We start from the raw sequence: 23271 nt of genomic DNA, 5'->3' as shown, positions 1-23271 counted from the left end.
CTTAAATGAACAAATTTATCCCTGGCTCATTTGAGACTTGTTAATTTTGAGTTTTCATTACTGCCTTTTGCATTTTATTGATTTATTTCCACTTGCTGTTGATTAGTGTTGTTTATGTGTTGTTTTCCTGCTTTGTTATGTGAGCCACTTTGGACATGCTAGTTGGCAAGAGGCCACATGGGATATAAGAAAGGAAAACAGGTTGTCAGGGTAAAAGATGAGACTCGGGTGCTAGTCCAATGATGTCAGGAAGAGACTAAAAAAGTCACAAAGCATCTCATAGTTTCCTTGGCAGCAAAGTTGGTAAACAGTAAAACAAAATCACCCTGAGTGGTATTTCAGTGTATAATTTTCATCTTGCTAAGACATCTTGCTCCTAGGTTAGTATGGAAACAGCTAGCTTACCACATGCTGAATTCTCTGGGGAGGAAAACTCAACACAACCCTAATGGTAATTGAGCACGAATTTAATGTAGTGTAAGTGCTTCTCCCACAGTATGACTTTAAAAGCTGGAGGCAAATCATGTAATGTTTACCATTGTCAAGGTCTGCGGCTTGGTATGTGGGTCTCCTTGTAATGTCAGCACTAATAATGACATTGCCTGGTGAATTTTGGGGGTGGAAACTTGTGATAGCCTTAATTAAAGGTATAGCTGACTGTACAAAAGAGTTAAAAGTCAGAGGTCTTTTTCGCAGCTTTGACTACATAGGCACAGATATTGTGGGCACCTAACAACTTTTTGATTGAGAATTTCCAATAAAGATTAGATAATTATGGAATCAGGAGGATAAGAACATATAAGGATGTAAAAATAACCTGCTGGATTAGGCCAATGGCCCAGTGGCCACCCAGATGCCTCAATCAGGATACTGGCAACATGTTACTTTGTTGGTGAGCTGATATTGTTACCTATTTGATAACAGGGCCTTGCTCAAGGTTGTTGTGTCAATCCTCAAGGCCCTAAACAATTTGGGTTTAAATTACTTTAAGGGCCATCTGATTCCTTATGCACTGCAATATTATATTCATGAAAAATTGTTTGTCAGACATTCACCTATATAGTTTGTACTACTCATCAATGGATCTTTACTTACACACCCACACACCCCTATAGGCGTAAATAATATCACATTCAAATCTATTAAATTACATGCAGTAATATAATCTTTTTGAAAATAATGTACCATTTGTTACTCAGCATTTATGTTTCATAGGTTTTCAAACCAGAAATGAAAACAGTGTTAATTCTGCCCCACCCTTAAGCAGTATACAAATGTAGGAAATAATGTCAGCTATGCTGGTCTCCACACTTCCGGATAAGGTAAGGAGCGCTTAAAGTGTGAAGAGCATTCACATGCTTTGAAATATGCCATTCATGTACACCTCACCAATAGTAGTGATATTAGGAACATACTTATCATTTACTTTCCATACTCCGAATGTTAAGAGAAATATTGCGGTCAGTCTACTGTGGAGCACACATTGAACTCTCTTATCGATTTCTTCTCCACCTCAAATCATGGATTAAGCAAGGCAAAATATAATATTGTGTAGTCAAAGTTTGTATATTATGTTAAACTTTTTGTGGAGGCTTTACTGACAAAGGGCATAAACCTGGGATTGTAATCCGTGGATGGTTATCCGGATAACTAATAAATCTAACCTTTCCAGGCAGATGTATAAAGTTAAAGGGACTAATTGATCATGTTGGCACAAAGGTGTTGTTCATTCTGCAAAGGCCAAGTTAATTCACATTGATGTGATTCAAATTAACCTTAATCAGCTACCAGGCTGACTCTGATTTCATTACTGGATGTGCTGCAGTTAGACATCTCCTTCCTTTAAATGCCCCTCAGACTTATTTCAGTGTTGCTTTTTTAAATAATAAATACCCATTTACACATCAGCTCTTATTAGTGTAATTGGCTTTAAGATTGACTTTTTTTGTGTAGTCACTTTTGGGTTCTGTTTATCCTGAAAAGGTCACATAATACAGATTGATGTGATATAAATTAACCTCAAACAGTTACTTCCCTCCTTTAGAATGATAGGCTGTCATTGTGGGGGGGGGAGAGAGACCAAGGGTTTTTTTTTTTGGGGTTTTTTTTGGGTGGGGACTTCCCCCCCCCCCAGCAACAGTTTTACATCAAAAAGAATATGCATTTCATTCCTAACCAACATAGCTGCCAAGTTCTCCCTTTTTTAAAGGGATTTTCCCTTATGCTGAATAGGCTTCCTCGCGAGAAAAGGGAAAACTTGGCAGCTATGAACCAATGCTAAAACACCATCAGATTCTCTTGGATAAGCTCTATGTAGAAAATTCTTAAATAGGCTTGGTTCCTGGTCATTTGAGAATCAGCAAGGTTCAATGGGCAAATGTCGGAGGAGCCTTTACTTCAGATTGTATAGCTAATTCTTGAGGTATATATGGAAACTTAGTCTGTGCCTTGCTTCCCAATCTATATGGAAGTCCTTGTCAGAGCTGGGTCAGATGCAGGTCAGCCCACAAGACATAGTTTAGCAGTATGGTTAATTCTTTATTCAAGAAAACAGCATACAGCTCAGCAATACTTCCCAACAGTACTTGCCCTTATAGAGCAGTTGCCAGGTCTTTGCTCTCCACTCCCTCTAGGTAGTCTTCTCTGCCAGAAATTTCCCTAAGCAGCCTAAAACTATGTTGGGACACCTGTAATTTCTGTTTTGCCCTACACATCTCGCTGTGCAAACTGGTTGTAGTAGGAGAGGCAGACTCCTGAGATTTCCCTAGAGCCTCTTACCCCCATCCTCTGAGCTGCTCCCTGTCACAGGCCCTCCTTGCTCAATAAGCCCGTTGTTTCTTCAGCATCCAACCACCACCCCCATCCTCCCTCTACTGCTTCTCATTGTCTCACCAACAATCCCTGGGCTCCTAGCCTTTCTCCTCTGGAGGTTTCCCAGCTGGTACCTCCCACCACTCCTCATCATCTACTCACTCTCTGACAGACCTGAAGCCACCAACTACTAAAGGTGGCAAACATACCTCAACTGAAGGGAGGAGCTGATAGAGGTTTGGGTGAGTGGGGTGTGGGTGTGGGAGGGAGAGAGAGAGAGAGAGATGGGGGGGGGGACAAAAAAGACAAAGGGAGTGAAGAATGCTGGAAGTACCTTGAGAAGGAGTACCTCATTTGGAAACTCCTGGGGGGGACAGTTAATTTAAAGCTCCTAGGAGTGCTTATGCTGTATATCCCCATCTCCATCTATGTTGTTCTACTTGTATATTTTAACTCAAATATTACAGAAACACCCTATGTCTCCAGTGCTCTTTTCTCCAAATGGAGCCAAACCTGAGTAAGCACAAGTCCTGGAATAATTTATTACTCAGGAAAGTGAGGAACATTATGGTAGTATATAATTAGGGCAGCATGTGACAGAATCGAACTATTATATATAATGTGGGAGATTTATGATCAAAAATTTATGTGTTTGCTTGGGAAAGGAGGATTAACTCTTGTCATTTTTCCTGATGGTAATCCCCCACTCCCCAAAATTAGTATTCTGATTAGGGGATGGAACACAAAAATGGGATCATGGTTGCCCACTACCCGTTACTTAACCTCTGGGTAATAGCTAGAGGGAATTTTAGTCAGGCCACATTTCCATTGGGGTCTAAAGTTAAGATTACAATGGTTTAACATACACCGCTCTTGGTTGCTTGGCACTGCTGAATTGGAGAGGTGTAAACTGATCTATGAGCACTGAAATAGGGAAATATGACTTGACATGCAGAAAAACCACAATGGGCATATGATTTATTGATTACAATGAATATTTAATTTTGTATTTAGTCGAGAGTCTGTCATATGATGTGGTATAATCAATAATTCATTTGCCAGTTGCAGTTATTTTACATGTCAACTCATGTTTTTGCATGATAAATACTCATAACTGGAGCCTGACTGCTTTTGTATCCCTTTATCCGAAAGGCCCACATCTAATTCACTATTGACATATAGGTCAGTCAAAAACTCCATGTCTGAAGAAAAAGTACAAAAGCTTATTGTTAGGCTACAGTTTATGACAATCATACAGAAAAGAAGAAATACAAAAATAAGTGTTGATACTATATTTCATAGCTATTATGATGTATGCCCTCCTTCCTCCTTCCCATCAGTATCTCTTAGAACAAGCTTTCTCAGCCTCCAGATGTTTTGAGACTACAATTCCCATCATCTCTGACCACTGGTCCTGCTAGCTAGGGATCATGGGAGTTGTAGGCCAAAAACATCTGGAGGGCCAAGGCTGAGGAAGCCTGTCTTAGAATTAGTAGTTTTCCCAAAATGGAGAAGTATGTTGGCTGATTTCAATGAGGGCACCAGAGTACTGAGGAGGTGGGGCAAAAAGCACAGCAGCAGGGCCGTCTTAAGCCCATCCAGTGCCCTGGCACTAAGGTCCCTCCAGCGCCCCCCTCCAGAGCCTCTCCAAGGACCTGAGAGTGCCAAGCGAACCGCGGCAGCAGCGGGAGGCCACCTCCGAGGACTCCACGCTGTGCCTCCTTCTCGTTTCCCCAGTGCTGGGTTCCACTCAGTCAAGCTTCGCCACCAGCGCGCGTACCGCGGGACCAGCAAGTGCTGCTTGGGCGCTGTGCTGAGCGGAACCCAGCGCTGGGGAAACGAGAAGGAGGCGCAGCACGGAGTCCTCGGAGAAGGAGAGAGATGCGGTGCAGCCTCTCAGCTCGTGGAGCGCAGTCCTGGCCAGATCGCCGGAACCCTGCGCTCACTTGGCGCCCTTCCAGCACCCTCCAGTGCCCTCCAGCACCCAGCGCCGTGGTTCTCCGTGCCACTAGACTCTATGGCTAGGATGGGCCTGCATAGCAGTGACCCCCAAGAGAAGATTTCTGGGCAGAACAAGATGGGTTGCGCATATATCAATTCTGTCACTCAAATGTGTAAAAAAAAAAAAAAACAGGAGGAGGAGGCTGCTGGTGGGACTGTCATATAAAGTGAGTCGGCCAAAGTGTTGGCCAAGGTGGCACATGCAACTGGAAGGCATCATATCTGTGCCCCCCTTGACCCTGGCAGCACCTCTGGCTGTGCTCAGTGAGGTATTTAGTAATAATAGCTTATCTTGATATAGCAATTTTGACCCAGTCTTGCTCTCCAATACTATATTAAGAATCTGCTCATAGCAGATGAGCACTGAAATACTGTAATGCCATTGCTCCCCATCTCACCACACTTGGCTGTTTCATGGTTTCTTAATTCATCTTTCTTAAATTAACTCATACTGGAATCAACACCATCAGGAGTTTAATTCTTAAATGAAAAAAAAAAATCTGTTTACTGCTGCTGAACTAAAAATGTCCTTTTAGTGTAAGCCATAGTATGAATTGTCAACTTTAAATATGTGACATTTTAAAACTTCAGGGCTGAAAACTGGCTCCTGGGCCATATTGGAGTCTTACTACAATGCGGATGGTAACAGTTTATAAAAGATATTTTATTAAAATAATATGGAAATCTGCACATTAATTCTGAATTTCTGGCATACTTGCTCTAATCAACTGAACTTTATAGTCAGCTGGGGCACATAGCTAGCCATAAATACCACAGCGCCTTACGCGCAGGTTTAAAAGTGAACAAACCTGTGAATTCTCCACAGATGAAGTAATTTCCCAACCAACACCCCTTTTAAAATAAAACAGACTTCTTAATAACTCAAAGTAAGCTCCCCAGCAGAAGGATCAAGTCAGGAGACTATCCTGTAAATTCTCCTTTGTCATAATGCCATAAAGATAGCAATATAAGACCAACCCTTCTGTTTCGTAGCAAGGCAGGCCAGCATCATAGCAACTGGACTGGGAGTGGGAAAAACCTAACTTCAGAATGAATCAGTGAAGGCATTTCAGAAGAGATTGCTATACAGACGGTAATGATTCCCATAAAGACACTTACGTTAACTTCTCACTCAAGATTGTTCTTTAAATGGTCCCAAGATATTCCTTAAGCAGTTAAGTCATCTCAAACACAGCTAAATGGTAAAAAAAAGGAAAAGAAGAAGTTATCATTGGCTTCCTATTCCAAAACCATTTCTCTGCTTGTAAGGTGCCTGTGGTCCCCACAAGATACCCCAGCAGGATTTGTCCCTGGGGAATGCATAAGACTGAGGCACCCACTTGGGAGATTTCTGTCCTAAAGCAATCAAAACACTGTACTCTTCTACATTGGAAAAATCACAACAAACTTTCCAAATCGCCTTTGAGTTTTGTCTTGTCAGTTATTTCCACTATTTATATATTTGGACAGAATGCTGTCCGATCATTATGGATCAGAGTATACCAACCTTCTCCATTCTGTTCATCTTTCCTCTTCCTTTACTATAGACTAGAGGATGTAACTGGCTGCTGACAGGTGATGGATGAAGGAGCTTGGCTCCTCCACAGAGGTGGTGGTGACCCTTTATCCCTTCTCTTTACTTCTGCTACAGTCTAATGCTAGGACTAAAAGAACTCATTGTATGGGGGAAAGAGGTGAAGTTAGACACATAGAAATATGTGTGGGAGTGAAATGGAAAATGTAAGTTTAATGTGTCAGAATTCAATGCATGGCTCCATTCCCACAGATGCAGTTGGAACTGGGCTCAAGTCAGCTGCTTATTAACACTACATTTCATTCTATATAGATGCCCATTTAATGCATCTGGTGAAAATGGTGATATTTTGGACAGTACTATGCTTTGGGTTAGCTGCAGACAATGTTTGCTATATGTTGTGTACTGAAACATTTTATTTGTTTTTGTTAGATCACCACTGAAGACATGTTTTTTTCACTTCCTTGCGGGTAAATCAATATATTGAATAATTCATAGAGTTTTCTCTAATATTTTATTTTACCCGATATGGACTATTAACATTTTAATGGTCGGTATTAGCTAAGCTTATGTTTGACTACTTATCATTGTCTTATTTGACTTTACAGTGCTATAGTAACTCACTTAACTTGTTTCTTTTTTTATACCCTTCATTACTTCTGAGTTTGGTTTATTAATAGAGCACTTAACAAATCCAATAGGAAAGGTGGTTTAGTATAAAGCTGCAGTCCTGAAACAGCCTGCTTCAAAAATATCAGTGAAAGCTAATCAGGAAAAATCATCTCCCTTTTCTTTTATATACTTATTATAATTAAACAAGTTCTCCTTTCCTTCAAAGTCTGTAAATGTTCTCTAAGATACTAGGATATGAAGGTAGAATGAGCCCAGGAAAACACCAGATTAAGCTGAGAGATCTACTGGAAACAGCTCACTGATAAGCTACTTCAGGATTTAACTCTTGACCATGTATTTGTTCCAGGTGTGATTCAGGAAGTATGGAAAGAGTGAGAGCGGGGGACCTATGGATGATGTGCCAACAACTGGACATGTCAGCAGCAAACTATGACAGAGTGGGGTACTTGACAATCCAATAACCACTGTCCATTTAAAATGGTCTAGGAGTAAACCAAGTTACAAAAAGGGATCCACACAGTCATCCAATTACATGCTAAATTGTTTGCATGTGCATGCATCATCTATAAATAAATTTATGCCACATGTTCTGGTATACATACAATCAACACCTGTTTACATATTAACATTTTCCCATTTAGATCAGTGATTCTGTTCTTGCTCTTTGATGGAACAACTCATTCAATGGCTGAGTTCACTCACATGGATCTTCATAATTAGTTGACTGCAACCTCACTTATATGAAATAGCCAGAACAGAGATGTCAATTTTCTCATCACCTTTCAGCAGAAGCAAATTTGCAAGTGGTGTATTATCACATGATATACCTCACACATAACACTGATGGCCATCTGGTCCCATTTCCGTACAGCTGCTCCACAACATATGCAATAAGTTAAAGTTTCCATTTTAAAGTGTACCTCTTCCTTTATCAGCATCAAATTTCTTGCTTATCGGCCACCAAGCCTCCTGTTCGATTAACATGCCTCTGTGGCCTTCCATCTAAGGTCTTAGTGAGTCCAAAGAATGCAATTGGGAAATTGTGCAGCACTGAAACAAAATATTCTTCCATTCCGGTGTGGTGAGCTCTGTGCAATCCAAAGCATTGAAATAATTAAAAAGAAGTGAGGAGATAAGTATTTCTTTTGCAGCCCTACATTGTTTATTCATTAGATCAGATGATGATGATGAATTAATCCTAGGGAAAGGGAAAGAAAGTTGTCTGTGCAGGATAAAATATACATATGTATTGTGGTAGCATAGTATACCCTGTGGGAGCCCACATGCTTGTTGCTTAATGTTGACTACTAGAAGAAAGGATAGCAGGACTCTGGTACAACTTTAATAATTAAGACAGGAAGGAATATTGGGATCATTCCACAATGATAAAAAACTCAACCTGTTGACGTTTCATCTTCTTCCTTTGAATCTAGTCACCCTACATAGGATAAGCTGAAACTGAATCCTGACCCCATCCTGTGGGTTGGTGACATCCAGGACTGTGAATTGGTTAGATGGTAGGTGTCACAGATGGGTGTTGGCTACTCCCGAGTAAGCACTCCACACATTGTCCGGATTTTCAGTTTTATTGTGCATTCTATATACAGTGGTGAGATGTCTCAAATCATGTCTGCTCTGCATGGGGCAGAAGCTCGCAATGGCGTCTGGCGGGCTCTGACCCAGCCTTTAAGACGGGGTATCCAAACGCCCCTCCTCCTGGCTCTACGGATCCTTCGTGGTCCCAAACTAGGCTCCTGAGGTGCCGTTCTACCTACCCCCTCCTTTCCAGCCCCTGCTGAAGCTAGCTCCGCCCCTGCTCCCAACCTGGAGTTGAGCCTCCAGGACTCTGCAGAGCCCTGGACCCGTCTTTACCACTTCCTGTTCCTGGTTTTCCCTCCCAGACTTGCTGCTCTTGCTGCTGCTCTCTCATCTGATCATAGCTGCCAAGTTTTCCCTTTTCTCACGAGGAAGCCTATTCAGCATAAGGGAATTTCCCTTAAAAAAAAGGGATAACTTGGCAGCTATGCATCTGATGGAAGTAAGCAGAGTGGGCTGCTCTCTGAAAGCCCTCTCTCTTACAGTAGGGTTACATCCCTTTTGAAAGCGCAGGTGCATTGTCAGTGGGTGCTTCATGTGAAATCATTGTTGCTGAATACCCAAGTGGTCCAAATCTGCTGCCCTGGGCTCCTTTGGGCAGAAGGGTGCAACAGAAAATGAATAAATAAATGAATAGAAGTACACCTTCTGGAGCAGATTTGGTCTTAGCATCAAGAGGAGGTTCCCCCCCCCCAGCTTATTTACCAGCTATGGGCATTATCAGAAAGGGATAGTTTGGCCAATGTGACCCATTCACTAGGAATCTCCCAATTGTATTTCTGTAAAAAGCTCTATGTGACACTAGAGTCCAAAAGTGATTTACAAAGAAGTAAAATACAAAATTACATAGTAAATTATCCATTAAAGCAATACAAATATACTAAAGTTTTTCATCCAAAAGCATCGAAGGATATACAGCCCTATCCAACCCAACAACGAACACCAGAAACAACCACTAACCATTAATATTGAGCAAAGGAAAAGAGTAATAATAATAATAAACTGCCCAGTGCTGAAAAGGAGACAAAGGCAAGCTTCCATGGGAACTGAGGGACTACTGCAGAATAGGCCTGTTCCCTCACCGTCATCCTGAAAATGTCTCTTAGAGAGGACAAGCCATGGGCGTAGGCAGGGGGGGCAGGAGGGGGCAGCTGCCCCCCCCCCTAGAAGCAAAAAAATTAATGTATTTTACAAACCATAACCAGCACTTTTCCCTTCCAAAAACTGAAGTGGAAAGGGCTTTGCTTTAGCAAGAGCAGCTAAGTCTCCGCTTGCTGGGGGGGGGGGGGACACAGCAGTAACAAAAACACATCAAATAAATAAAGCAAAGTGGCTACCAGTAGTTAAGCAGTTAAGACAATGGAGCATATATCCCCAGGCAAGATTCGATAGCTGACCATTTCACCCTATTGTTCTTAAGTGGGAGCATTAAGAGTTCTATTGGCGATTTAATGAGGATGCAGACTCAGAGGATTCAATTTGAATAAGGTGGCTCTGCAAGGCTAAAAAGAAGTGAATATGAAAGGGGGGGGCTGTAGCTTTGACAGACACAGTGATGTTTATAAAAAGCATTGGTGTTCTAGTCTGCCCCTCCTCCTGCATCTGTATACTGTAAATCAGGGGTGGCCACCTCCCAAGAGACTCTGATCTACTCAGAGTTTAAAACTGGGGGTGATCTACCCCCTTTTGGGGGGTTCAGGTCAAAGCTATTGAGTTTTTTTAAAGGAAGGGAAGCCCTGTTTTTTGGGGTTTAGGTCAAACTTGTTGAGCTTCTTTTAGGAGGGAGGCCCATTTTTGTTTAGGGTTTCAGGTCATAGTTCAACTTTTTTGAGGGAGGAGGAAAATTTTGGATGAGCTTTTTTTAGGGGTGCCAGTGACCTACCAGTGATCTACCACAGACATCCAGTGATCTACTGGTAGATCACAATCTACCTGTTGGACGTGCCTGCTGTAAATCAAGCAGAGCGAAAGCTGCTTACAAGGCTCCTGTACATGCAGAGTTCCAGCATCACAGCGTCACCCAGAGGCACCCACAAATATGAGTTATCCCTCTCTCTATTTCTTCCTTCCTTCCCTCCCTCTTCCATCCTTAATAAAATACGGGGGGGGCAGATAAGCCCCACATAGAAAGCCCATCAACATGGGGGGATGACTCTTTCAAATACGGTATTTACCAGTAATTGGGGGGGGGGGGGGAGAGAGGCACCTAGGCCTCTAGGAGTTGGCTGCTATGCCTAGGAGTAGGACAATTCAAGAAAGCAGAACGATGCATATGGTATGGTAATATATCAATAGAATCGTAGAATTGTAGTCGGAAGGGACCACAAGGGTCATCTAGTCCAACCCGCTGCAATGCAGGATTTTTTTCCCTAAGGTGGGGCTTGAACCTTGGTTGAAATATTATGCTGATATGCAGCAACGCCTCGGAGCAGTCGTGGCTGCAGCCATGCCTTGCCTCGCCCTCGCCCGCCCTGCCACCCCCTCTCGCCTGCCCGACCCTCCCGTCCTCTTGCTGCAGAGTTCCAGCATCACACCGTCATCCAGAGACACCCACAAATATGAGTTATCTCTCTCTCTATTTCTTCCATCCCTCCATCTTCCATCCTTAATAAAATAGGGGGGGCAGATAAGCCCCACATAGAAAGCCCATCAACATGGGGGGGATGACTCTTTCAAATACGGTATTTACCAGTAATTGGGGGGGGGCACCTAGGCCTCTAGGAGTTAGATGCTATGCCTAGGAGTAGGACAATTCAAGAAAGCAGATTGATGCATATGCTATGGTAATATATCAATAGAATCATAGAATTGTAGTCGGAAGGGACCACAAGGGTCATCTAGTCCAACCCCCTGCAATGCAGGATTTTTTCCCTAAGGTGGGGCTTGAACCATGGTTGAAATATTATGCTGATATGCAGCAACGCCTCGGAGCCGTCGTGGCTGCGGCCATGTCTTGCCTCGCCCTCGCCCGCCCTGCCACCCCCTCTCGCCTGCCCGACCCTCCCGTCCTCTCCAGCCAAGCAGGGTAGCCGCCAACGCTACCAGCCCCAGAAGCACAAGGTGGCCGCTGCTGCCACCGCCACGATGTCATCAGGCCCGTTGGCCCTTTAGCCCCGCCTACTTTGTGGCCCCTCCCCTTCTGTGCCTTGGCCCCGCCCCTGAACGACCATGGCTTGCCCCCCCCCTAGTTTTGATCCTGGCTACGCCCCTGGGACAAGCAGAAATTGGTCTAAGATGCTGATCTCCAGGTCTGGGTAAGTTCATATGGAAAGAGATGGTTCTTGATGTCCTGGGCTCTCAAACTCTGCAAGGTCTAAACTAGCTTTTTTAACTAAACTGAGGTGGTGTCAGAAAAAGCTAGTGCAAAAGGTGGCTGCTACACTGCTAGGTGGTTCAAATCCCCAGGATCCTATTGCACCAATCCTGAAACACTGCTGCCCTGGGCTCCTTTGGGCAGAAGGGTGCAACATAAAATGAATAAATAAATGAATAGAATTACACGTTCTGGAGCAGATTTGGAGAAACCACAGGGTGCACACATAGAAACAGGGGAGGGACGGGAAGTTCCACTGCACAAACGGAAATCCTTGCCCTGGTGGAAACACTTAGTTGAACACACCCCTTAGAAACTCAGGACATAGATATCTGAAGGATAGTCTCTTCATATATAATTATGCCAGACCCATATTGACCTGCCAATGCATTAATAAGTTTATGTGTTCCTGGTTGTCCACAGTCCAATAGAAATCTGTTATATGGCAAACAAAGAAAGGAGCTGTTATATGATGATGCCTTGATCATGAAACTCCATCCCCCTTGAAATATGACTCACTGACACCGATGAATTTTCAGTGCCAGTTCTAAATCCATTTATTCAGCAGATTTTTAGGGGCTATTAATGCCTTGGCTTGATTTTGATACTGCTTTTACTCACTCTACTGGGTTATTTTCTGTTCCTGTTATTATGGCTTGTTTATTATATAAAATTGAGATTTTTGTTTCTTCTAATCTACTTCAATGTACCCACCTTGGTACTACCTTATGATTTAAAATAAATAAGTAAATAAAAAACACCCAAATAGTGATGACTGGGTTCTTTAGACCACCAGAAGATGTATAATTAAACCAAGGTACAGTATCATGAATACCGTGCTCACTCTATATAGTTCAGCTTCCACTAAATGTATATGTTTCATGCATGCCTAACATATACCGTAAGTAATGGAATTTGACACCAGCTACAGAAATGCAAATATAGGAGTCCCTTCAAAGAATGCATAAAGAAAGGCACTAGGGTGAGGTCTGCAAGTCCCTGGCGAATCCTCTTTCACTATAATAGTAAGGTCAACATTTCAAGGACTTTTAGAAGGGTAAAAGTAATGGTTCGATACCTATACTGATTTTCCTATGTAACTCTAGATCTTCATCACCTTCAGTTTTGTACTTCAAAGCCAAAGAACTTCTCTAAAAACATTGCCCTATATTTTTTTAATACAATTCAGTTTCTGTTGTCAGAACTTTACTTGAGATCATTTTTCTCTCTCCCTCTCTCCTGCATGAATCTTAGAGGAATGCAAATTTGATTGTGAGTTGTATCAGTTATTGCCCTAGGTTATCATGTTAATCGAAGGAAGGCTCTGTTGGAAAGAAAGTTGCAGGGAAATACATTAATTAGGTATGTTGCATGTATAATACTTCAGGTGCTTGTATTACACTTACTAAAGACAATGAAGATGTAATAAGATATCCACACTTTGCTGTGGAGGCTGGTTTGTATAATTGTGATATTCGCTGGGTATGGGCATTATTATGTTCAGATCCAAAATACATATTTTAAAGTGTTCAAGGAAGCATTTTTACTTAATTTGGGCTGAATGGGGAAGATCAATGATCTTGATCATCAAATAATATTGTAGTCCTAAGGTAAAAATATACATTATAGGTATCTCTCTCATACATCTAATAGCAGCTGGTGTGCATGCATGTCCATATAAAGAGATCTTGTAAATAACACAGGGAAAAATAATTTGCCCTTTGAATAATGCCTAGTTTGGCACTTAAGGACTGTAAAATATTTGGGGCAGGTCCATCCCACCCAGGAGGAAGGGTGAGGCAGCCACCTTGGACACTAGAAGTCCAAGATGTGGTACCATCACTGTCAACTCATCCACCACGCTGCCTCTACTGCCAGCAGAGAAGCGGTGCTAGCAGTAGAGCCAGCATCGGGAAGTATCTCATACAACCTCACTAGGCAACAACAACTACAACAAAATCAATGCTAGGACACAGAGGTTTAAACCATGCCTGGAACAAAGATGGAAACTTTCAAGCACAATTAGGAGAGGAGCAACGTCACATGCGTGGAGTCAGGTGGAGCCAAACATGGAAACCATGTGGCTTCAATGGTAGGTGACTCCTCCTCCTCCTCCTCTTCTTCCTCCTGGCACCGCCACCAATAGGAGGCTGTTTTGGCCCTCCTTCCTCTCCATGTCAGGAGGAGGAGAAAGAGCCAGCTACTGGAACTGTACTGCACTTGGCTCCGTGCTTTGCCTCTGCACTTTTTGAGCATGGGTGGGGGAATGGCCCTCACCCCCAAAAATATTGGGTTGGGGGCAAAAAGGCTCAGCCTCCAGGAGTTTGGAAAGAGGAGGGCAAAAGGTAAGTGTGGATAAGCCCTTAGCCTTGGGATTACCCAGCATAAAATGAAAAAAAGAAAAGAAAAGTAATGAATGAGGTATATTGGTTGTGTTTGGCTATGAATATGTTGACTTGTGCTTAATAATTCTTTACCCTGAAATCACTCTGAACCTTGGAATACTTTCCCGTTATCCCACGATTTTATTTCCATTTTGAAATGAGAGAAATAGGTTCTACAATGTCTTTCATATTCTTAACTCCAGTCAGTTTCAATTTCTCTCTGTCCATTCTTATGCATTAATTTGCAATTTTTTAAAAAGCCCTCACAGAAACCATTTTAGTTTGAATATATCCTAAGATTTTAGTCTGCAATTTTGCCTGATGCACACAGATTTGCAAGCCATTTCCCCTAATGCAATACACTTCTGTATGCTTTTTTTTCACCATATTCAGTTTAATATACACTTACCCCTAATATATACAGTTTTGTACACATTTTCCACAGGAAAGCTGTATCGCAAAATTAGAAGAGTGAATTTTGAAGGATGGCTGTGTTTTGGTTCATGTATTCTTATGAGAGGTGTGGATTAGGTTAAATATGTATTAAAATGCACAATTAATGGAATTTCTCTCCCATCTCTATATGGAATGGTCCATATTTCATCCACTGGACCGTATGTAAGGCTGGATGATGTAGGTTTCCACAAATCACTTTTTAAGCTTTCATATATATAATGGTGTTAAAGTAGGAGCAAAGGATAGATGCATTCTGAAACAAGAATGCAAGAATGCATTCTGAAACAAGAATGCAATATCTGCAGCCAATTATTTAAAAAATCATTTTACTAGGCACCAATTAATCCAAAGCATATCTGTTTCAGATATGCTCCAACAGCAACTACACTAAACTATAGAAATCTAAAGCAAATTAGTTATTCAGCCTTCTGGAATAGTGGTGCTAGGATAGTTGTTGCTGTTATTCATAAAATCACCCTGAGCTTTATTTCCTTCTGAATTTGTGATGATGGAAAACCTTAAAAAGATGGGAAGCACTTAAAAGTTCATGAATTTAGAATTTACCAAAGAGAAGATGGTGACCATAAATTCAATCAGGCTGAGATTATTCATTGTTGCTGTGATTTACGCTCGCTGAAGCTCCCAGAACAGCATGTTGCGCCTATCAAGCACACAATATAAAAATGCCTGCCAAAGTATGAAATATCTGCCTTTTTAAAATGCTCAAAATCTTTGCATGCCAATAAATGTATTAGCTGAATATCTACCAGTAAATGCAAAGCAGAATCTGCTCCCGGAACAACAAGAGGACTCATTTGTTTAGAGGCTTATTAAAAAGAAGCAGCACCAAGCCACTTGGGATTCCTCTTAAGGAGCCCCACGGAAATGTGGGGCTTTGCAAAAGCACATTAGGACTCAGCTCTCATTAGTTTTCATGGGAGGCGCTCCTTATGGATCATGTCCATTATGTTTAAATGCATGACACTTCACGTAAATACCTATTAGTAAATGCAAAGTAAAACTTCCCACAATAATCAAATTTGTTTGGAGGTACATTAAGATGAACAGTTCATCCAACGGGAATGAGTCACACACAACTCGGAATGAAATAAGGCTTTTACAAAAATCATTGCTTTGTTCACCTCTTTTGCCTCCCATTCGTCTCAGTGGCAGTTTTGCAGGAAATGTTGCTGGTGGGCTTTTGCATTTTTAAAATATTTTAAAACACGAAGGGTCATGAACCAAATGAGATGTGGGTGTGGGTGAGTGGGTCCCCATGCTTAGGAAAGAAGTTTCTGTCACTGGCCTGCCTCCAGAGTGTTCCGATTTTAACATACTTCTGCTGCCTGCAGACTGATGTTCAAGGAGAGAAAGGAGGGCTCCCCCCCCCTTTGAATGAAAATTGTTCATGAGCGCCGCTGCTCAGTTGGATTTACTATCCTTCGACACCTGTTACCAGGCACCAAAGAAACTAGTCAGACTGACAGGCCCTATGGAGCATTTCAACTCAAGAATGACAGGACAGAAATGCCTGGAGGACCTCATTTTGAAGAATGAAAGCCTCCTTGGTATAGAGGAGAAAGCCAGCAAGAAGGAAGAGGGAAAAAAATTAAGAAGTGGTTAAGAAAGCCGAGGTACAGCTTGTGAAAAAGAGTCATAATTTAAAACAATGCAAGGATAATGCCTGCATGATGGTTAGTTGACGTAAATGAGGCAGTTATTGTATCCTGAGAAGAGAGCAAATACTTTTCAGTTGACTGAGAAAAAGCAAGAGATAAACTGAGGCTGCTTCACTTTCAGAATTTGTTGCCTTTTTTGCCCCACAGAACAAAAGAGTATTATTATATATTAGTATTTTTAATTCCTTGATATATTTCTTATATGCCAAAAAGAATGCATTTATTTAAGAAATTTTATAACTTGCTTAATCAATACACTCCAAGGCTGAAATTCTAACTGTCAGTTGTTGCCTGGTGGGGCTGAACTAAGTGGAAGGTAGGGGAGGCAGGCAGAATGTTGCCATAGCTGCCAAGTTATCCCTTTTTTTAAGGGAAATTCCCTTATGCTGAATAGGCTTCCTCGTGAGAAAAGGGAAAACTTGGCAGCTATGAATGTTGCCCAAGCCTGGTGCAGCAACTGGGCCCACCACACTGTCTCGTGATAACAACTGGGCTGCTTTGGGATCCAGCGGATCAGGTAGTTCTATTAATTTCAATACTAGAACTTATTTTAAAACCACCCAGGAAGCACAGGACATACCACCTTTCCTGGCATTCTGGCCCTTTTGCTTTGCTTCAAGGTTGTAACATGAGAACTGGTGGTATGTTGCCACTGAGATACGATTTTCTAGCGGCAATCAGGGAAGATGCAGGGTGGATGTTTAATTGCTTCCCCTCTTTCTCTGATCCCAGTGTACAGGAGTTTATTATCTCTCCCTTCACCCACCACTTCCATATTTCTGGCGCTAAAATTGACAGACGTCTTAGTAGCAGCTGCAAAAGGTAGTTATGCAGATTATTATCCAGTTGACACCCAAATCATTTTGGCAATAAAAGGGCTATGTTTGCGGGACAAAATCCCCCAAACAGAGCTAATGTACACATTGGCGGCTTCAGATGCAACAAGGTCATCCTCACCACCCACTGTGTTTCGAGTGGCTTTTGTATGTTTCTGTACACACAATGGCTTCACCTGTTGCACATTTCCTGATCTGTTTCCCCATGCCTCTGAATACCAGTTGCTGGAAATCTGAGGAGCTGAGAGTGACCCTGTGCTCAAATTCTGCTCACGGGTTTCCCACTGGCACCAGGTCATGAGAACAAGATGTTGGACAAGATGAGCCATTGGCTTGATACAGCAAGACTCATACTATTATGAGGGGAAACACATCAAACTGGAGTGTTTCTCAAAAGCTGTAGTCTATAAATGAATTGTGGCCAATGTCATGTGTACTTAGCTTCAAACCCCAGTGAAGATGGGAGCACCCTGGAGCCCGAGTAAACAGAAATGTGTAGACAGTCATTGATGGCACCAAATATTCTTTTTTTTGTAATTTGCTCTTTAGGATGTCTTATTGTGTGTATCAGTCTTTTGCTTCCACTAGAATGCATTGCCAAAGGAAATCAATGTGTCACCCATTATTAGAGCTTTAAAACTGTTGTTACTCAGTAACTTAAAACTGTTCTGTGCTTGTAGTTTTATTGGTTTTATGCCAGCTCAGAAAATGGTCCCACTCTTAGATATTTTGCAATATTATTACTCTAACTACCAGCTCCTGTAGGTTGGTTTTCTGCCTCACTCCTCATGCCCAAGCAGAAAAGAATTATTCCATGGTTTCCTGCATTAAAGCATTTTAAAAACACAATCATTTGTTGGAAAATTTTGTTTTTAGTCAGCAACAAAGCACAGTTACAGCCCTTACTTACCATCAACGGTCATTTCTAATTATTTAGCATTGTTATCACAAACTCTCATTATATCACTTGACTATTTGAAAATGGGACAACCAACCATACAGCCATAAGCTACATGAAGGCAAAAATTCAATAGGTAAAGTTTTCTAACATGAAGATAATTTTTTCTAGAAAGTTGGATTTCTGCCGAATTTCTCTGCCATACCAGGGCCTAACAGAAAACAATGCAATTCCACTTTCTCATCACCAGGTAGCAAACACATTAAGAGGAAAATACAAGTTGGGATGGCTTTGGCTGGGGGAAAAACTTGATCATCCACATCCACCCACAATCTTATCGCTGCATTAATGAGGATCTGATGCACATATGAATATATATAGCATGAAATTGGCTGTGGAAAGGTTTTTATACAAGCAAAGGCTGCATAAAAGTACTCTAGAAAAAAAAAAGATTGCAGCAACCTAGCTATGAGATATGAGCAGTAAAATCCCACTGAATTCAGTGGTATTTAAGCATGTGCACTTGGATGGTTTAGAAGCTTAGAAAACAGCTCTCTTTCCTGCATTCTTGAATCACCCAAGAGTAATTCAAATCAATCTTGAAACTTCAGTGTAAACAAAGGGCTGCTTAAAGTACATTAGGGATATACTTTCCAAGTGAACACACATTAGGCATGCTTGCATGGTTTGTGCAGTGCTTTCAAGCACCATTCCACACAGATCTGAAGTGAAAGGAGGGATTGAGAAAGAGAGGGAGAAGGAGTCAAAAGAAATAAAAGTTTTGCAGTGGTCCTGTCTCTGACTTCACCACTTGAATCTTCAGCAGTCTACCAAGGAAAACAGGCATTCTCCTGTCAAGCTGGAGTGTTAAGAGATCTCCCAGGCACCTTAAAAACAACACTTCACTAGAGAAGCCCGTTTGTTATTAGCCTACCACCAAAGACCCAGCATAGCATCCATGGATTTTCCAGGAAGTGATTAACTTCCATTCTGATAAGAGAAACAAACTTCACCGCTGGGTTTCAATATGGAGAATTCCTTCACAGTTTTTTTTCAATGAAAGTTAGATAGGCAATTGAGTAATCATATTTGTACTGTCTTAAGACAGTCTTCTCAAGTCTGCATTATTTTTCATAACTTACAATATGGATTCATAGTAGGCAGAAGTGTGGTACTATGGTAGGGTGACAGTGATTACCTGACCTCCTGGCTGCTGAGTTGCAACTGTTTCCTGAAAGGGAGAAGGGTGATGTTTGACAAGCACACTGGTTGAACCAGAATGATGCTCCTGCAGATGCGTAACACTAATCCCTGCTGCTACCGCTGTTGCTGCTGCACACCAAGGATTGCATATGGTACAGGTGCCCATTTGAGATGAAAAGGAATAAAAGAATCTACCTTATACCAAGTCAGACCATTGGTCTATCTAGCTCAGTATGCTCTACAATGACTAGCAGCAGGACAGCAGGGATTCAGGCTAGGGTCTCACCTAGTCTTACCTGGAAATGATGGGGATTGAACCTGGGACCTTCTGCATGTAAGCAGAAGTTGTACCGCTGAGCTATGAACCTTGCTTTGGCCCATTCCCCAAGAAAGACTGTTTGGGATTAGGGCCTCCTGAACATTGTCTCTGGCACCAATGTCAGCCTAGCCATTCATTCAGAGCAATCCGCCTGCCTCAAGAAGGATTATCCAGGTTCCTGGGTGTTCCTGTAGAACAGTTTGTTTCTACGCTCATGCCAGTAGAACTCTGTACACATGGACATGGCATTGCATATATTACTTTCTCCACATAGTTAAATCTCTGCGGCTACCAAGGCTGCTCTTTGTACAACAATTTACAAAAGTCTCTGGACTAGTAGATCACACAGTGCACCTGTGTTGCTTGTGAGGCTGCTGCTACCCACTTTTAAGAGAGACTCAAAACTCATGTCTGAATACCTTTCAGACAAACAGTTCAGAGAAAGACCCGAGTACTTTTAAAGTGCAATCCTTTGCTGCCATCAGTAGGACGTACTTCCTAGCAGATATGTTCAGGATTGCAGCTGTAAGTCTAGGAACTGTGTTGCTCTTTTTGCTTCAAGCAGCAGTGAGATTCCCCAAATTCTCTTTGCTGCTTATCCATACATTCCATACCAACTGCTATTAAACACGGCTATTTGAATTTACATATATTTCCCGTTAAACTGCCACTGCCAATGAGTGTGGTATGGAGGACATAGTTTAGCTCTACGAACAGCAACTTCAGCTTCTTTCCAGCCAGCTATTATTTAAGAAGGAGCAAGGATTAAATATGCCCCGAAATAATAAGCTGGTCTATAATGTTTCTCCCATTTCCATTATGCAATGCATTGCACCAAGCAAATTAACAGCCTTAAAAGGAATGCTTCTTCTGCCACCGTTGGATGCAGTACTAAGTTCACTTATCCACATATCATCAAAGAAAGCAGAGAACAGCATAAAGAATCTAACGGGGGCAGCCTGTTTAAGCTTTTTTCTATCCATAAAAGGTTTCCTGAAGAAACGATTATCAGTATTTGGCATGAACTGAATAGTTTATAATATCTGAGTGCTGATACAACATCTTGTAAAGTTTGTAAATTACGTCCTTCAAAGGCGGTGGTCTTTGAGTTATAACTGTAAGTGTTGCTATGACAGTAGCATACTGAGCACAGGAAAAATGAAGCTATGAACAGCGTCATTGCTAATTTTTGCACTTTACCTAATATGGGTAAAGGCACCATCATTTGTCTTCCAGCTGCCAAGATGTAATGTCACACAGGCTCTGTTTTCAAATGCATATTAACAGAGTCCACTGCAGTGTCAAATTTCTTTGCATACTGTATCTGCTGTTTTGTCCTCCAGAAAACAACTTTTAGACTTAAACCACTGAGCCTAGAGCTCAAAAGCTCGGCGGTTCGAATCCCCGCAATGGGGTGAGCTTCCATTGCTTGGTCCCAGCTCCTGCCAACCTAGCAGTTCAAAAGCACGTCAAAGTGCAAGTAGATAAATAGGTACCGCTCCAAGCGGGAAGGTAAATGGCGTTTCCGTGTGCTGCTCTAGTTCGCCAGAAGCAGGTTAGTCAAGCTGGCAACATGACCTGGAAGCTGTATGCTGGCTCCCTCAGGCAATAATGTGAGATGAGCTCCCCAACCCCAGAATCGGTCACGACTGGACCTAATGGTCAGGGTCCCTTTACCTTTACCTTTGCCTAAAGTCATTTACTAGAGAGAAAGCCCCATGGAACATAGTGTGACTGGCTAATGATTTGTTGTGTGAGACAAACAAAAGAATAATAATAATGCACTGGTAATTCTGTTTTCCATAACATGCTCTTGTAACAGAAGTGGGGCACCTGTTTTCATTCCAAGGGCTACTTTCCTTGTGGGTTCTAGGGAACACAGTCAAGTGTCAGATACAAAAGAGGGCAGCACAAAAGATGTGACTCTTACCTTTGTATAATAGGCTGCATCCCAGTCATAAAAAAGTCAGAAGTGTTTACACACACATCTCTATATTCCATCTAGGCAAGAGGCATCACCACATTTCAAAGACACATTCCAGCTAGGCAAAAGCACAAAATGCAAAACAGTGTTTTCCTATGCACTCTTAGACCCCCAACAACGAAGCATACCAGATATCATGGGCGTACCCAGGATCAAAACTAGGGGGGGGCAAGGGGAGGGGCCAAGGCACGGAAGGGGAGGGGCCACAAAGTGGGCGGGAACGGCGAACTCGCGCTCCGCCGGGCTGTGCCCCTCCCTAGCAGCAGGGCTGGTGGGTGGAGGCGGAGCCCAGCCCAGCGGAGCGCGAGTTCGGCGTTCCCGCCCACCGCGCCGCGCTCCCTGGTTCCCCGCCGCGCTTGGCCTTGCCTGAGGGCGCGCCGGGGAGCTGGAGGGAGGGTGCGGCGCGGCGCGGCGGGAATGGCGAACTCACGCTCCGCCGGGCTGTGCTCCGCCTCTGCCCACCAGCCCTGCTTCTAGAGTAGGGCAGCTGCCCTAACTTGCCCCATGGTGGGTACGCCCTTGCCAGATATAATATGACCAAGTCCCTTACTCTGATACACACACACACACACACACACACACACACACACAGAGAGAGAGAGAGAGAGAGAATCAGCTTCAGTGATTAACTTTATTTCCTGAGCACTAGGATCTGTTTCACTCACCCCAAATTCAGAAATGTGTGTGTCTTCCAAGAAGAAAATTCATCAATAAATGACATCTTTTGTCAGGGCTGTCTTAAGCATGCCAGCCGCCCTGGCACCATGGTGCGGCGATCCCTCCGGCGCGCCCCCCACACCCCGTTTCTCAGCGCGGCGGGCGGGCACAGTGCACAGCACAGCTGCCACAGGCGCAGCAGCACGACGCCCCCCCTGGCGGCCTGGCGGCCTGGTGCATTGCGCCACCCAGCCTTGCCTTAGGGCTGGCCGTGTCTTTTGTCCCAGTATAAAGGTGGACTTCCTTTACTACAAACCATGGTAAAATACCCACATACCCCTGAGAGTGTGAGGCAAATCATAAGCTTCCATCTCTTTGTAAAACTAGCACCACAAATTAGATCTATGTAGTATCTGTAATGACATCAGATAACTGACACCTGTCAAAGTCTAAAGGTCACTTAACTGCCAATCAACTCATTGGAATTTACAGCAACCTTCGATTGGCTGAATGGTGTACAACAACCTTGTTTGAAGCCACACCTACAGCAGCAATCAGCTGACTGGTGCTGGGATCATGCCTTGGAAGAGGTTTGCTGTAGAAATAAAATGCTCCATTTTAAAGTGGATGAATTGCTTCCCTTGACATGGGAAGAGGTTTGGATTTTAAAGAGGTGGGGTTTCAATCCAAACTGCAAAGGGGAAAATGCTCAGTTTTAAACCGAGTGTTTCTCCTCTCTGCGGGGGAAGTGGTTTGCATTCAGAGCACTGGGTGGGTCGGATATTTCCCTCAGCTGCACCAGAGAAGACATTGGGGAAGGAACATGTGATGTTGTGGGTGGGGATACTTAGAGCAAGCTCACTCCTTGATGCCATGTTGTCAGACATGGTGACTAATAACACCTGATTCTGTTTCTAGTGTATCTGAAGAAGTGTGCGTGCACACGAAAGCTCATACCAAAATATAA

Source organism: Zootoca vivipara, chromosome 9 (genome assembly GCF_963506605.1).
Source record: "Zootoca vivipara chromosome 9, rZooViv1.1, whole genome shotgun sequence".
NCBI classification, from domain to species: Eukaryota; Metazoa; Chordata; class Lepidosauria; order Squamata; family Lacertidae; genus Zootoca; species Zootoca vivipara.
The sequence above is the reverse complement of the archived record's forward strand: the minus strand, read 5'-3'. Positions refer to the sequence as shown.